The sequence below is a fragment of the Bos indicus genome, chromosome 9, assembly GCF_029378745.1.
Source record: "Bos indicus isolate NIAB-ARS_2022 breed Sahiwal x Tharparkar chromosome 9, NIAB-ARS_B.indTharparkar_mat_pri_1.0, whole genome shotgun sequence".
Lineage (NCBI taxonomy): Eukaryota > Metazoa > Chordata > Mammalia > Artiodactyla > Bovidae > Bos > Bos indicus.
This window is the reverse complement of record NC_091768.1, coordinates 28,948,213-28,961,192: the sequence shown is the minus strand read 5'-3', so window position 1 is coordinate 28,961,192 and position 12,980 is coordinate 28,948,213. Positions and strand designations below refer to the sequence as shown.

The following is a 12,980-nucleotide window of genomic DNA, read 5'->3' as shown; positions in this document are numbered from 1 at the left end:
GATGGACAGGGAGGCCTGGTGTACTGCAGTCCATGGGGTTGCAAAGAGTGGGACACGACTGAGTGACTGAACTGAAGTGACCTGAACTGAAAGAAGTGTTGCAAGTGCATACAGGCAGAAACCATTCCTGGCTTAAGGCATTCAGCCCAAGTATATTTCAAATTAGGAAATCTAGAAAAATGAGATTAAACCCTGACTTATGTGAACTATAAAAATATATGGTAAGATCACTTTTTTTCTGGAATGAGGAAGGTAGCGAGAAAGGTCAAAGAAAAAGCAAAAAAGCAACAAGATCCTAACTGTGGACCCTGAATTTGGACTTATTTTATGTTTGTGTTGCTCTAGGAGTTTATAGTTATATGGTTTTTCAAACAGATTTTCAGAACAAAGGTGATAAAACTTATCAGTTTCTGAATTTGAGGGATACATTGGAAGACTGGGATTGACGTATACACACTACTGTATATAAAACAGGTAACTAATAAGGACCTCCTGTATAGCACAGGGAACGTTAATCGATACTCTGTAATGGCCTATATGGGAAAAGAATATAAAAAAGAGTGGATGTATGTATAACGGAATCACTTTGCTGCACACCTGAAACTAACACAACATTGTAAATCAACTATATTGCAATAAAAATTAAAAAAAAACTCTCTCCAGAAAACAGCATCCATTTGCTGTCAGATGTCAACGAAAAAATAAAAATACAGAAACCAGTACTGAGGAAAAATGGAGTGGTTTCTTCTCATTTTAAATGGGGAAGACAATCATTTACTCAAGATGCATTGACTGGAAAGCAACAGAAAAGAGCATAGTTAGGGGGAAAATAATTTCTGTGCAAAATTCAGGATGAAGGGGTAAAACTCAGTGGGCAGGTGCACCATTTTAGGATGGAGAGGAGAAATGTGACGGGTGACAAATTGAGTGAGAAGGAAACATGGAGAGAGACAATGAGAGCCAGGAAGATTGATTTCTACTTCAAAGGTGAATGAAATGAACTGAGGAGCTATGGAATAGAATAAAATCAAGGGTCAACTAAGACATCTTCAGACGATTTCGAAGATGAGTTAGTATCACGTACGATGCTTCAAGCTTCTACTTACATTAAAAGGAAAAAAAAAAAGCTGATATATTTTTTTGACTTCACTCCCTTGATATCTTTCTAGGATCCTGAATTCTACTTGTTCAAAATGGAACTCATCAATTTCCTACCAAAAACCCATTTTGCTCTGGACTTACCTATAACCATTAATTATTACACTATTTTTCTAGTTACCTAGGTGCCAAACGGTTACTTTGTCTTTTCCATTTCCTATCCAACCAGTCCATTCTAAAGGAGATGGGTCCTGGGTGTTCTTTGGAAGGAATGATGCTAAAGCTGAAACTCCAGTACTTTGGCCACCTCATGCGGAGTTGACTCATTGGAAAAGACTCTGATGCTGGTAGGGGTTGGGGGCAGGAGGAGAAGGGGACGACAGAGGATGAGATGGCTGGATGGCATCACCGACTCGATGGACGTGAGTCTCAGTGAACTCCAGGAGTTGGTGATGGACAGGGAGGCCTGGCGTGCTGCAATTCATGGGGTTGCAAAGAGTCGGACATGACTGAGCAACTGAACTGATACTCAAATATTTCCTGAGTTTCCCAGTTTCCCTTTGTCCAATCTATCTTTCCTTCTTTCCCATTTCCAAGGTCACTAGTCTAATTTTGGTCTCTGTTACTTTTCGTCTGGGCTCTCAGAGCCTGCCAGCTGTTCCCACAATGTACATGATTGATGATGTAATCTTCTGGTGGCCAGACCTGATCACATCATTCTACCTGCTCAAATCTTTTCCATGACTCCTCACGACTTTATAGTCAGGAGTTCAAGGATCCCACAGTTTTCCTATAACCTACTTTCTAAGCTTTATTTCCAATTACTTCCTTACAACCTGGTTTTTCACTGATGCACTAACACAACCTATGCTCTTCCATTTCCACACCTTTACATTTGTATTCTCTCTGCATGGAATATCCTTCCTTTCCTCCTCTAAACCACACACCCGAATCTATTCTTTAAGACCCATCTTCAAATCCCTCTCTGAAGGGCTTTCTGGTACATCAAATTCCTTGGGGTTGTTTTCTCATTTGAATTCTCTTTATAATAGTTTTATGCCATTTCTTTTATCTTTTCTTAGAATAATATGTGAAGTGTTTGTATTTACTATACTAGATTATAGCCTTTTCCAGAGTAAGGATTTGTGTACAACTCATCTTTAAGACTCTTCACATCAGATTAAGCCCTCAGTAAATATTTTAATTGAATAAGTATTAATCAATAATTAGTAACAAAGCAAAATATGATGTATTTTATGATTCTTTCATTCAAATTTTAAAATTTAAGGTATTCTATTATCTGATGAAAAGTATTATCCAACAAATTAAAGAGTTATTTTCTGATATTTTCTCTGGGCCCCATGTATTAAGATCAGATTGGAAATGATAAGTATTATTCCTGAAAATAAAGTGGCAGTCTCTCCATAGTTCAACGTGATGAAATCTAAATTATTCTCACAGAAGTAACCACATCAAACATATGATGTGAATTAAACACTAGCAGATGTTCCTCATTTAGAGAGTTCAGGTGCAAAGAAAAGACACGGTATACAGACAGAAGATGCAGTTAGCCTTGTTATGAAATTATCAAAAATTGGTGTTTGAAGTGTTTCTGGTCAGTGAAATTAACACATTTATTATATTAATTTTTAATGTACAAAAATTTTTAAGTGAATTTATACTGAAATTATTTAACAACTATTTTATACTTGACCAGTCTTACCAGCGCAGTATGTTAAAGATTTAAAATCTGTTGTTCCCTATTTGAAATTAGAGGGTTCTGTATAAATGCAGCTCAAAGCACTAAAATTATTTTCTTTGAAAATTCTTCTATAGGTGCTGAAACGGTTCAAGCAGAGTCTAAATACAGAAACACACACTTCTTCTATATTAAATTGTGGATTACAGAAAACAAATCTTTAGAAATTGAAACTTGTTTGATTTTGATGGGAAACTGGGAGTTCTGGAAAGTGACTTTGGCATGAAATGATGTTATTTGTTTTCACCTCTTCTATTAAATGGAGGTAATTATTAAGCCCACAGCCATAGGTATATTACTCAGTAAGTGAATTAGAAATATATTTCTCCTACACAACACTTTCCCTCATTCTCTTCTTCTTGAAAAATTAATTATCTTCCTCATTAGCCTGTTAACGAAGTGAATCGCTTGCCCAGGCAAGGTGAGCCCAGCTTCACACCGTTAGATAAGCCTCCCTGAGCATTCGGCTTTCCATGTTGCTGCAAAATTTGAGACTGGAATTTTCCTGTAACGTGTCTGCATGCATCATACACTATATGCAGCAGAGACTACCATTTGGTCCAGTATCTTCTCAGTGCCTGGCACACCAACATTTTCTTTCTTTTTTCTGATCGAATCTGTTTTGGTAAGCCTCCAAAATGAAAAATTAATGGACACCTAGAATAGTAAGGTTTATTTACTTTTACAGAATTGTGCTCGATATCTTGTCTGACACCACCTGTAGTAAATCTGCTTTTTTAGTCCCTCTAGAAAACATGTGAATCAAAACTGATGGAGAAGCAAACATTATCATCAATTCTTGTTGTCTTGGTTACCACAAGTGGATGGCACTGATTTTGCATTACAGCTGCCAAATGCCCAGGATCCTCCATCAGTCACAGGCTCTAGGTATACCCTGAGTACCTGAAAGGGAAGGACCTTTAGAGATCACACAACCAGGATAGCAAGTCAATCCTTAAATAGCCCTAGTAATTTTATGGAAATAAAAATTTAACTACCATATCACACTGTGATTTGGAAGAATCGAACCATTATAATCATACCACAATTTTTCTATATAGAAGATAGAACAGAGTTTTTAGGACTGAAGCAGTTTCTTGGTATCAAAATTTAAGATCTCCTGGGAAATGCAGATCTCTGTTTAGAGAATTTCCTCCCCCTCTGTCATCTCAGAGTTGTTGTTATTATAACATTTCTTTTACAATGTAAGATTTTCCTTTCCTCTTATGATTGGTTGTTATCAAAACCAGGCAATGTTGAGCACGAAAACATGAATGGAGAAGTAATGCAAATTATGTGGTCAGATAGCCTCTCTATTTAAAAGTTTTAAATAGATTTGGAATGCAGGACGCCAAGACCAGGTTAAATTTAATCTTCCCAACCCAGGGATCCAACCTAGGTCTCCCGCATTGCAGGCAGATTCTTTACCAGCTGAGCCACAAGGGAAGCCCAAGAATACTGAGTGGGTAGCCTATCCCTTCTCTGGTGGATCTTTCTGACCCAGGAATCGAACTGGGGTTTCCTTCATTCCTTCATTGCAGGCAGATTCTTTACCAACTGAACTATCAGGGAAGCCTAAATTTAAGTAACTTGCCACATAAATGTTGAAAAACAATTACCAGATCTTTACAATGTCAAGAGCCAAGATTAAAGATTTTTTAAAAATTCATCTTCTCTCTTACACAAACTTAATCCTCTTTTAATGTGTTTGTTCTTGTTCTTATAATTCCATGATTTATCCTTGTGTACTTATGTTTATGGCCTTTTTTTTTTTCTATTTTCTTCCTTATTAAATCTTAATCTCTTTTGTTGGCAAGGGGCATTGCAAATCTTTAATTTTGCCAGATGTCTCTGACTACTGAGTAAATATTTGTTGACTGAGCCATGAGGATATGTTTTCATGATTACCATCTTTCTATACATAGAAATCTAGAACAAAAACTTGACTGCTATCACAGTGGACAAGAGTTGTCTGAATGCAGAGTTGGCAGTGGGTGTGGATGTGGAGTATGATATAATTTTTGATTTCATAATCATCTACTGAGTATTGATTAATACTATGTAATATGAAGATACATGAGATATATAATAGTCTTAGCAATCAAAATAGAAAAGCACTTACATCATGAATGTATTCTTTTCCTCTTTGCCATTTCTCTCAAACAGACTGATTACCAGGGCTGCTTGATTTCATTGCATAATACACTAGAAATCAAACAAAATGATTAATACTATGTAATATGAAGATACATGAGATATATAATAGTCTTAGCAATCAAAATAGAAAAGCACTTACATCACGAATGTATTCTTTTCCTCTTTGCCATTTCTCTCAAACAGACTGATTACAAGGGCTGCTTGATTTCATTGCATAATACACTAGAAATCAAACAAAATAAACTTTGGTGAGGATTATTTTGAACAAATTAGAAGAGTCTCTCATAATTTTGGCTTCCCTGGCAGCTCAGGTGGTAAAGAATCTGGCTGCAATGCAGGAGACCCCAGTTAGATTCCTGGGTTGGGAAGATCCCCTAGAGAAGGGAATGGCAACCCACTTCAGTATTCTTGCCTGGGAAATCCCATGGACAGAGGGTGGGCTACAGTCCCTTGGGTCACAGAGTCAGACACGACAGAGTGACTTTCATTCACTCATAATTTTATTTAAAAATATACTTCAGAAATCAGAAATATCAGTAGCATCTACATTATTCAGACAGCAAATGGTAAAACAGGCATGCCAAAGCAATTCTATGGAAAGACTTACTTCCTTAATAGTAATATTCAATTATTCCTAGAATTGAGGGTTTGTATTCCAATAATGACATGCTGCTGCTGCTGCTGCTAAGTCGCTTCAGTCATGTCTGACTCTGTGCAGCCCACCAGGCTCCCTGTCCCTGGGATTCTCCAGGCAAGAACACTGGAGTGGGTTGCCATTTCCTTCTCTAATGCATGAAAAGGAAAAGTGAAAGTGAAGTCGCTCAGACTCTTAGTGACCCCATGGACTGCATGCAGCCCACCAGGCTCCTCTGTCCCTGGGATTTTCCAGGCAAGAGTACTGGAGTGGGGTGCCATTGCCTTCTCCGAATAATGAATAAGTAGTAAACTAATAGGAAACATTAAAAATGACACTCAGAATTTACCTTGCAGAATACAATTTTTCACAAATGATTCTCTGAAAATACCTCTTCAACATTTTTATTTGTTTACCAAGTTATTCCACTGAATCTTTGCTGCTTTTCCTTGGGTGCTACTGTAGCACCACACCCCTGCCTACCATTTACTTAAAAAAATATACACACACTCACACACATATATGCATTCTGGTTATAATCCTGGGGTGTTTTTTTAGTTTTCTTCTAGCAACTGTAATGAGCATCATTAATCAAGATGATAATAATAACAATTATAATAATCCATCTGAATTAGTTTATTTTCATAGATTAAATTCATTTTTTCATTATCTTGGGGGGAGGAATGAGAGAAATAGGTGAGGGAGATTAAGAGGTAAAGAATCCCAGTTATAAAATAAATGAGTCATAGGTATGAGATGAAGAGGGTGGGGAATACAGTCAATAATAATAATGCACTATCTTTGTATGTGGCAGATGGTAACTAGACTTACCATGATGATGACTTTGAAATGTGTAGAAATATCAAATCACTATGTTGTGTACCAGTAACTAACAGAGTGCTGTAGGTCATTTATACTTCAAAAACAAGCATACCAACCAACCAACAAACTCAAAGAATAAGAGATCAGGTTTGTAGTTACCAGAGGTGTTAGGTGGCGAGAGAGGAACTAGATGAAAGTAACCAACAGATACAGATTTCTGTTTATAAAATTAGGGATATAATGTAGAACACAATAACTGTATTTTACACATGAAACTTGTTAAGAAGCAAACCCTGAGAATTCTCATCTGAAGAGAAAATATCGTTTCCTTTTTTTTTTTTTTGTATCTGCATGTGATGACGGAGGTACCCTAAACGTATCATGGTAATCATTCCATGATATATGTACGTCAGACCGTCACCCTGGACACCTTAAAGTTAGAGCTGTATGTCAATTATATTGTGATAAAACTGGAAGGAAGAAAATCATGGACTGAAATTTAAATTATGTCTCTTGACTTCAGAGGTAAACAGTTCCTTACGCTCCTCTGAAACCAGGGAGAACAGAGCGGAAAGATAACTGTAAGGCTTATCATTATCTTATGAATGGAAGCTTTTTGTGATCATATGTTTTAGGATAATTTTAATTAGTTTTGCCTAAGAATCAAATTCTTGGCACCAAACAACTCCATATTTACAATAGTGCTTTACTAGTTTTGAAACTTTTTTCCTTGTAGCACTACTACTAAGTCCCTGGGCTCCCCTGATGGCTCAGGAAGTGGTAAAGAATCTGCCTGCAATGCAGAAGACCTGGGTTCGATCCCTGGGTCAGGGAAGATCCCCTGGAGAAGGGAATGTCTACCCACTCCAGTATTCTTGCCTGGAGAATTGCATGAACAGAGGAACCTGGTGGGCTACATTCCTTGGGGTCACAGAGTCAGACACACCTGAGCGACTAACACTTAAGGCTTATCAGACTTTGACTAGGACAAGACTTGAATGTTTCATTTGGATGGAGAGCTAGAGGGTTAATATCTAGTGTCTTTGCAGTATGCTGCTGCTGCTGCTGCTAAGTCACTTCAGTCGTGTCCGACTCTGTGTGACCCCATAGACGGCAGCCCACCAGGCTCCCCCGTCCCTGGGATTCTCCAGGCAAGAACACTGGAGTGGGTTGCCATTTCCTTCTCCAATGCATGAAAGGGTAAAGTGAAAGTGAAGTCGCTCAGTCGTGTCCGACCCTCAGCGACCCCATGGATTGCAGCCTACCAGGCTCCTCCATCCATGGGATTTTCCAGGCAGGAGTACTGGAGTGGGGTGCCACTGCTTTCTCCAGTCTTTGCAGTATGGGAGAGTCTAATTTGGGAAGTCACAGAGGAATGAGGGAAGGCCTTACCTATTTTCTAGTGGTACTATTACCCTGCCCCTTGGCCCTCTCCTTAGAAATTATGAGTGTACTGAGTCTGACACTAGGGGGAATGTCAGTAAGTTAAAACCTTTCTTGAGTGCTTAGTCACTCTTTGCGACCCCATGGGCTGTAGCCCACCAGGCTCCTCTGTCCATGGGGATTCTCCAGGCAAAAATACTGGAGTGGGTTGCCATGCCCTTCTCCAGGGGATCTTCCCTGATCCAGGAATCAAACCTGGGTCTCCCACACTACAGGCAGATTCTTTTATCACTGAGACACCAGGGAAGCATAAAGAACTTGCTGGCAAATGCAGGAGATTTAAGAGACTCAGGTTCAATCTCTGGGTTGGGAAGATCCCCTAGAGAAGGGCATGGAAACCTACTCCAGTATTCTTGCCTGGAGGATCCCATGGACAGAGGAGCCTGGTGGGCTACATGTACAAAGAGTTGGACATGACTGAAGTGACTAAACACACATGAATTTCTTTTGTTAGAATATCCTTCAAAAGATTGAGAGATGACAGACCAGATGGCAGTCCCGTTGGAAGTGATCTAAGAAGCTCTGGTATCACCACTCCTGCCCTGGTAAGACATTAAATTTATGCTTTGAATTATCTGTGCTGCCTTTACATGTCTACAGAGTTAAGCTTTTGGATGATGAGTGTATGTTGCCGGGCACAGCGCTATAGACTTGGAAGAGATGGAGACAGATGATTTGAGAGGAATCCTTTGTAAGTCTGGTGTATGAAGAACCACTTAACATACAAAGTATATATAGAACTAAGGCTGAATGGATCTAAGCCTTAAGAGATTATACATCATTAATGACTGTGAGTGAGGCGAGTGGCTATTTGAAGTATAGGCTGACAGTAAGTATAAAAGAAAACCTAATTAAAATGTTTAGAACCCAATCAGAAAGGAAATATACCGAGAATGGGAAGAATGTAAGAATGGTTACATGTACAAGATTTTAAGGCAGTATCTTCACTTTATTGCTACATTTTTCCTCAAATAAGTATCATTTTTTCCCTCATCTCATGGGATATCAAATGCATTAGTTAAAATTTACATCTACAAACCAGAGGTTAAATATGTTAGTACAAAGTTGTATCATTTGAAAATTATAATTAATCTTAGACTAACTGACCATGAATAGAATTCTAACCAGGTGTTTTGGTTTTGCATAAATGAATTCAATAAATAAATAGCCCAGTAGCAAGTTAGAGGCCTGTGATACACTGATGAAAGATCTACTGGATTTTTTCTACATTCTACATTTAGAAAAAAGATGTAAAATTATTAAGTAGAAATATCTCCTATCTTAGATATGATTAATCTTTATACCATGGAGGTTTATGTAAAATTTTAAAAATTAACAGAACCAAAAAATGTTAATTACAGTTACCATATTATTTGTTCATGGTCAGAAAAGTGGCTTCAGTCTAATAAGAAAAGATTTAAAAAATGGAAGGTTGAAATTAAGTATGAGTTATCTGGTGAATTTACCATAGGTCTAGAACATTAAAATCCATTAAATACATTACCTGTAAAGTGTTACGATCAGTGGGAACATACTTACCCAATACAGTGAGGTAAGATATACAAAGAGCAGCAGATGGTCTACTGAATAATTGAACTCCTTTTTTAACTTGACATGGCTTTCACTGAACTGGCTACTTTATCTGCTACTCTTCTACACAACAACTGGAAGCCTAAAGGCTGACTCAGTTGTCAGGTTAAAGCTGAAAAGGGCCACAGATTATTAATTCTCTCCCTATCTCCCAGCTAAAGAAAGTTAAGTCGATAGAAGTAAAATTAAATTATGTAAGCACAATTGCTTTCCTCATCCTTAGGTTCCACATCTGCACATTAACTCAATGTGGTTGCTTGAATCTGTGGAAGCGGGACCTTGGCTACTGTGGGAACACTGTTTTCTAAAAGGGAATTGAGCATCTCTGGATTCTGGTATTCAAGCAGGTTGGTGCTGGTGGTAGAGTGTCCTGGAACCAATCACGGTAAGTTCTCACAAAATATGTAAGTAACGTTTTTCTCTCTCCCTCTTTGTTTTTCTTTGATTAAAGGTGGCACGCTCAAATTACTCTGGCTTTGAGATTTCAGAACTTTGAAATATTTCCAATGGAAGGCAAACTCTTTTTGGCAGGGATCAAGTTTGCCATGTTTATGTCCCTAGCATTTACTAGAATGCCTCATGACTCAGTTGGTAAAGAATCTGCCTCCAATGTAGGAGGTCTGGGTTAGATTCCTGGGTTAGGAAGACCCCTGAAGAAGGAAATGGCAACCCACTCCAGTATTCTTGCCTGGAGAATCCCACGGACAGAGGAGCCTGGTGGGCTACAATTCATGGGGTTGCAAGAGTCGGACACGACTTAGCGACTAAACCGCCAACCTAGCGCATGATAAACGTCCTCTAAAATGAATTACACTTAATCAAATTGATGTTATTGACAAAGGGAGAGTGAAATCATGCTTTGAAATCACCTACTTGGAGAGGGTTTCAATTTTCCACTTTGGGTGGGTAAGTTTCAAACTGTCTGAACTAAAAGTAAATTGATCTATGGAGCACTGATAGGAACTTATGATTCTGTCCTCGTTAGGTTTCTCATTATTTGTGAAAAATTATTAAATGCTGTCTTGTTACCGTCATATTTTTTCCTCATTTTTTAATTTTATTAATTGTTATTGGAATGTAACTGCTTTACAATGTTGTGTCAGTTTCTGCTGAACGAAGTGAACCAGCCATCAGGCTACATGTATATATACCCTCCCTCTTAAACTTTCCTCTCACTGTCCCCATCCCACACCTCTAGGTCATTTTAATATAACTATACTTTATGTAATTGATTTCTAGCTGACCTCCCAGTGGGCTGATAATTCAATGTTATAAATTACACTGTCTGTGTTTTGACTCATCTTTTTTGTGTCCTTTTGCCTTTGAAGCTACCACAACTTCAAAGAAAGTTAAAATAAAGAGATGTACAGGTTCAGTGCTGAAAGACAGGAATCTTTAAAAACTGCATTTAAACAGCTATATTTTTCTTTTTAGTCTTTAACAAGTATTAAATTCATTAATTCTCTTCTCAAGGAAGGCCTTCTCCCACACTTTTTCCTTCTCGACCCCTTCTTTATTCACTTTTCACTTTCATGCATTGGAGAAGGAAATGGCAACCCACTCCAGTGTTCTTGCCTGGAGAATCCCAGGGACGGGGGTGCCCGGTGGGAGGCTGTCTATGGGTTCGCACAGAGTTGGACACGACTGAGCGACTTCACTTTCACTTTCACTTTATGAACTACACACGGGCTTCCCTAGTGGCTCAGACGGTAAATAATCTGCCTGCAATGCGGAAGACTTGGGTTCGATCCCTGGGTTGGGAAGATCCCCTGGTGCACGGCATGGCAACCCACTCCAGTATTCTTGCCTGGAGAATCTCCTTGACAGGGAAGCCTGGCGGGCTACAGTCCATGGGGTTGCAAAGAGTCGGACAGGACTGAGCAGCTAACCACAGCGCAGCACATGAACTACATACTGTTGGAAGTTGTAGCAGATGAGAGGACTTGTACTTAGGGGAAAATCTGGACCAAAAAAGCAAATAAATGATACATATTTATCTTTCGTACTCTTTCTCCTATCATTTTTTTTGGAAAGCACACATTTTGTGGGCTAGATACATTTATTTGAATGATACCTATCTGTTTACACATTGTCTTGTTTCCTGATATTGTTTCTTGCCAAGTCCTTACAGAAACGTTGTAGATTCTTATATATGCCTTGTTTATGCTTACTGAATGAATGAATAAATGAAGACCAGAAAAATGCCATGTAGGTCTGGAACATTCCTAAGAAATAAATCATCTAGCCCTATCCCATTGTAACACTGTAGTTGAGGAAATTGAAGTCTGGAAAGGCTGTATAATTATAATTAGATGCAGAGGGGAGTCAGTATCCATTTCCTTTGATTCTCAATATGTTTTCCATTGTAATAATACAACTGCTGTTAAATTGATAGACTCTTTACAACTTTTGACCCCAGGATTGAGGAGGTTCTTACTTCTATACCTGAACCTAGACTGACCATAATATAACTTCCTACTATGGAAATATCTCTTACAGTAAGACATATGCCATAACCCAGAAATTCTACTTCTCAGTATGTATATAAGATACATATATATATGCATATATATACTCAGTACTTATATAAGATACACGTATATAAGATATGCAAAAGCAAATGTTTATTTCATTTATCTTAATAATAATAAAATCCTGAAAAGAAGTCAAATGTTTTCTATATGGTGAGTGGTTAAATGACTCTTGATATTTTTATTTTATGAAATATTATGCGACAGTTAAAAAGAACAAGCCATACCTATGTCTGGGGCCTTCCAGGTGTTTCAGGGGTAAAGAATCTACCTGCCAATGCAGGAGATGTGGGTTCGATCCCTGATCTGAGAAGATCCCCTAGAGAAGGAAATGGTAATATACTCTAGTATTCTTGCCTGAAAACCCTATGGACAGAGGAGCTTGGCAGGCTACAGTCAGTGGGGTCTTAAAGAGTCAGATAAGACTTAGAGACTGAACGACAACGTATTGATATCTATGTTTGGTTATAGCAACAGAATTCTAAGACGTTGTACACGAAAAAATGAAAGCTGAAGAATATCTACAGTATATAAAACACATAGACACATGAAAAATAATATGTATAGCTATACTGGATCCATTTGACATACAGCATTAACAAAGGGTGGGAAATAAATGTTAAATTTTTGATAGACACAGTTATCTATGGAGAAGATGAGACTAAAAGTAGAAGGCAGCTTAATAGTTATCTTGATTTCATCTCCAAGTTTAAAATTTGTGTGCTAGGTTGCTTCAGTCATGTCTGACTCTTTGCAACCCTATGGAATATAGCCCACTAGGCTCCTCTGTCCATAAGATTCTCTAGGCAATAATACTGCAGTAGGTTGCCATACCCTCCTCCAGGGATTGAACCCTCGTCTCTTACTTTCGCTGCATTGGCAAACAGGTTCTATACCACTAGTGCCACCTTGGAAGTCCTTAAAATCTGTAAAACACAGGATATAT

General features: G+C 38.2%; 1 long non-coding RNA gene across 1 annotated transcript in view; it reads left to right on the top strand.

Moving 5' to 3' along the window:
* The window catches only part of LOC139184893 (uncharacterized), a 62,509-nt gene extending 51,001 nt beyond the window's left edge, over window positions 1–11,508 (top strand). Inside the window, exons 3-4 of the long non-coding RNA XR_011568408.1 lie at window positions 8,368–8,458; window positions 9,727–11,508. This is a non-coding gene — a long non-coding RNA (uncharacterized lncRNA). The remainder of the gene's footprint in view (window positions 1–8,367; window positions 8,459–9,726) is intronic.
* The last annotated feature ends 1,472 nt before the right edge of the window (window positions 11,509–12,980 follow it).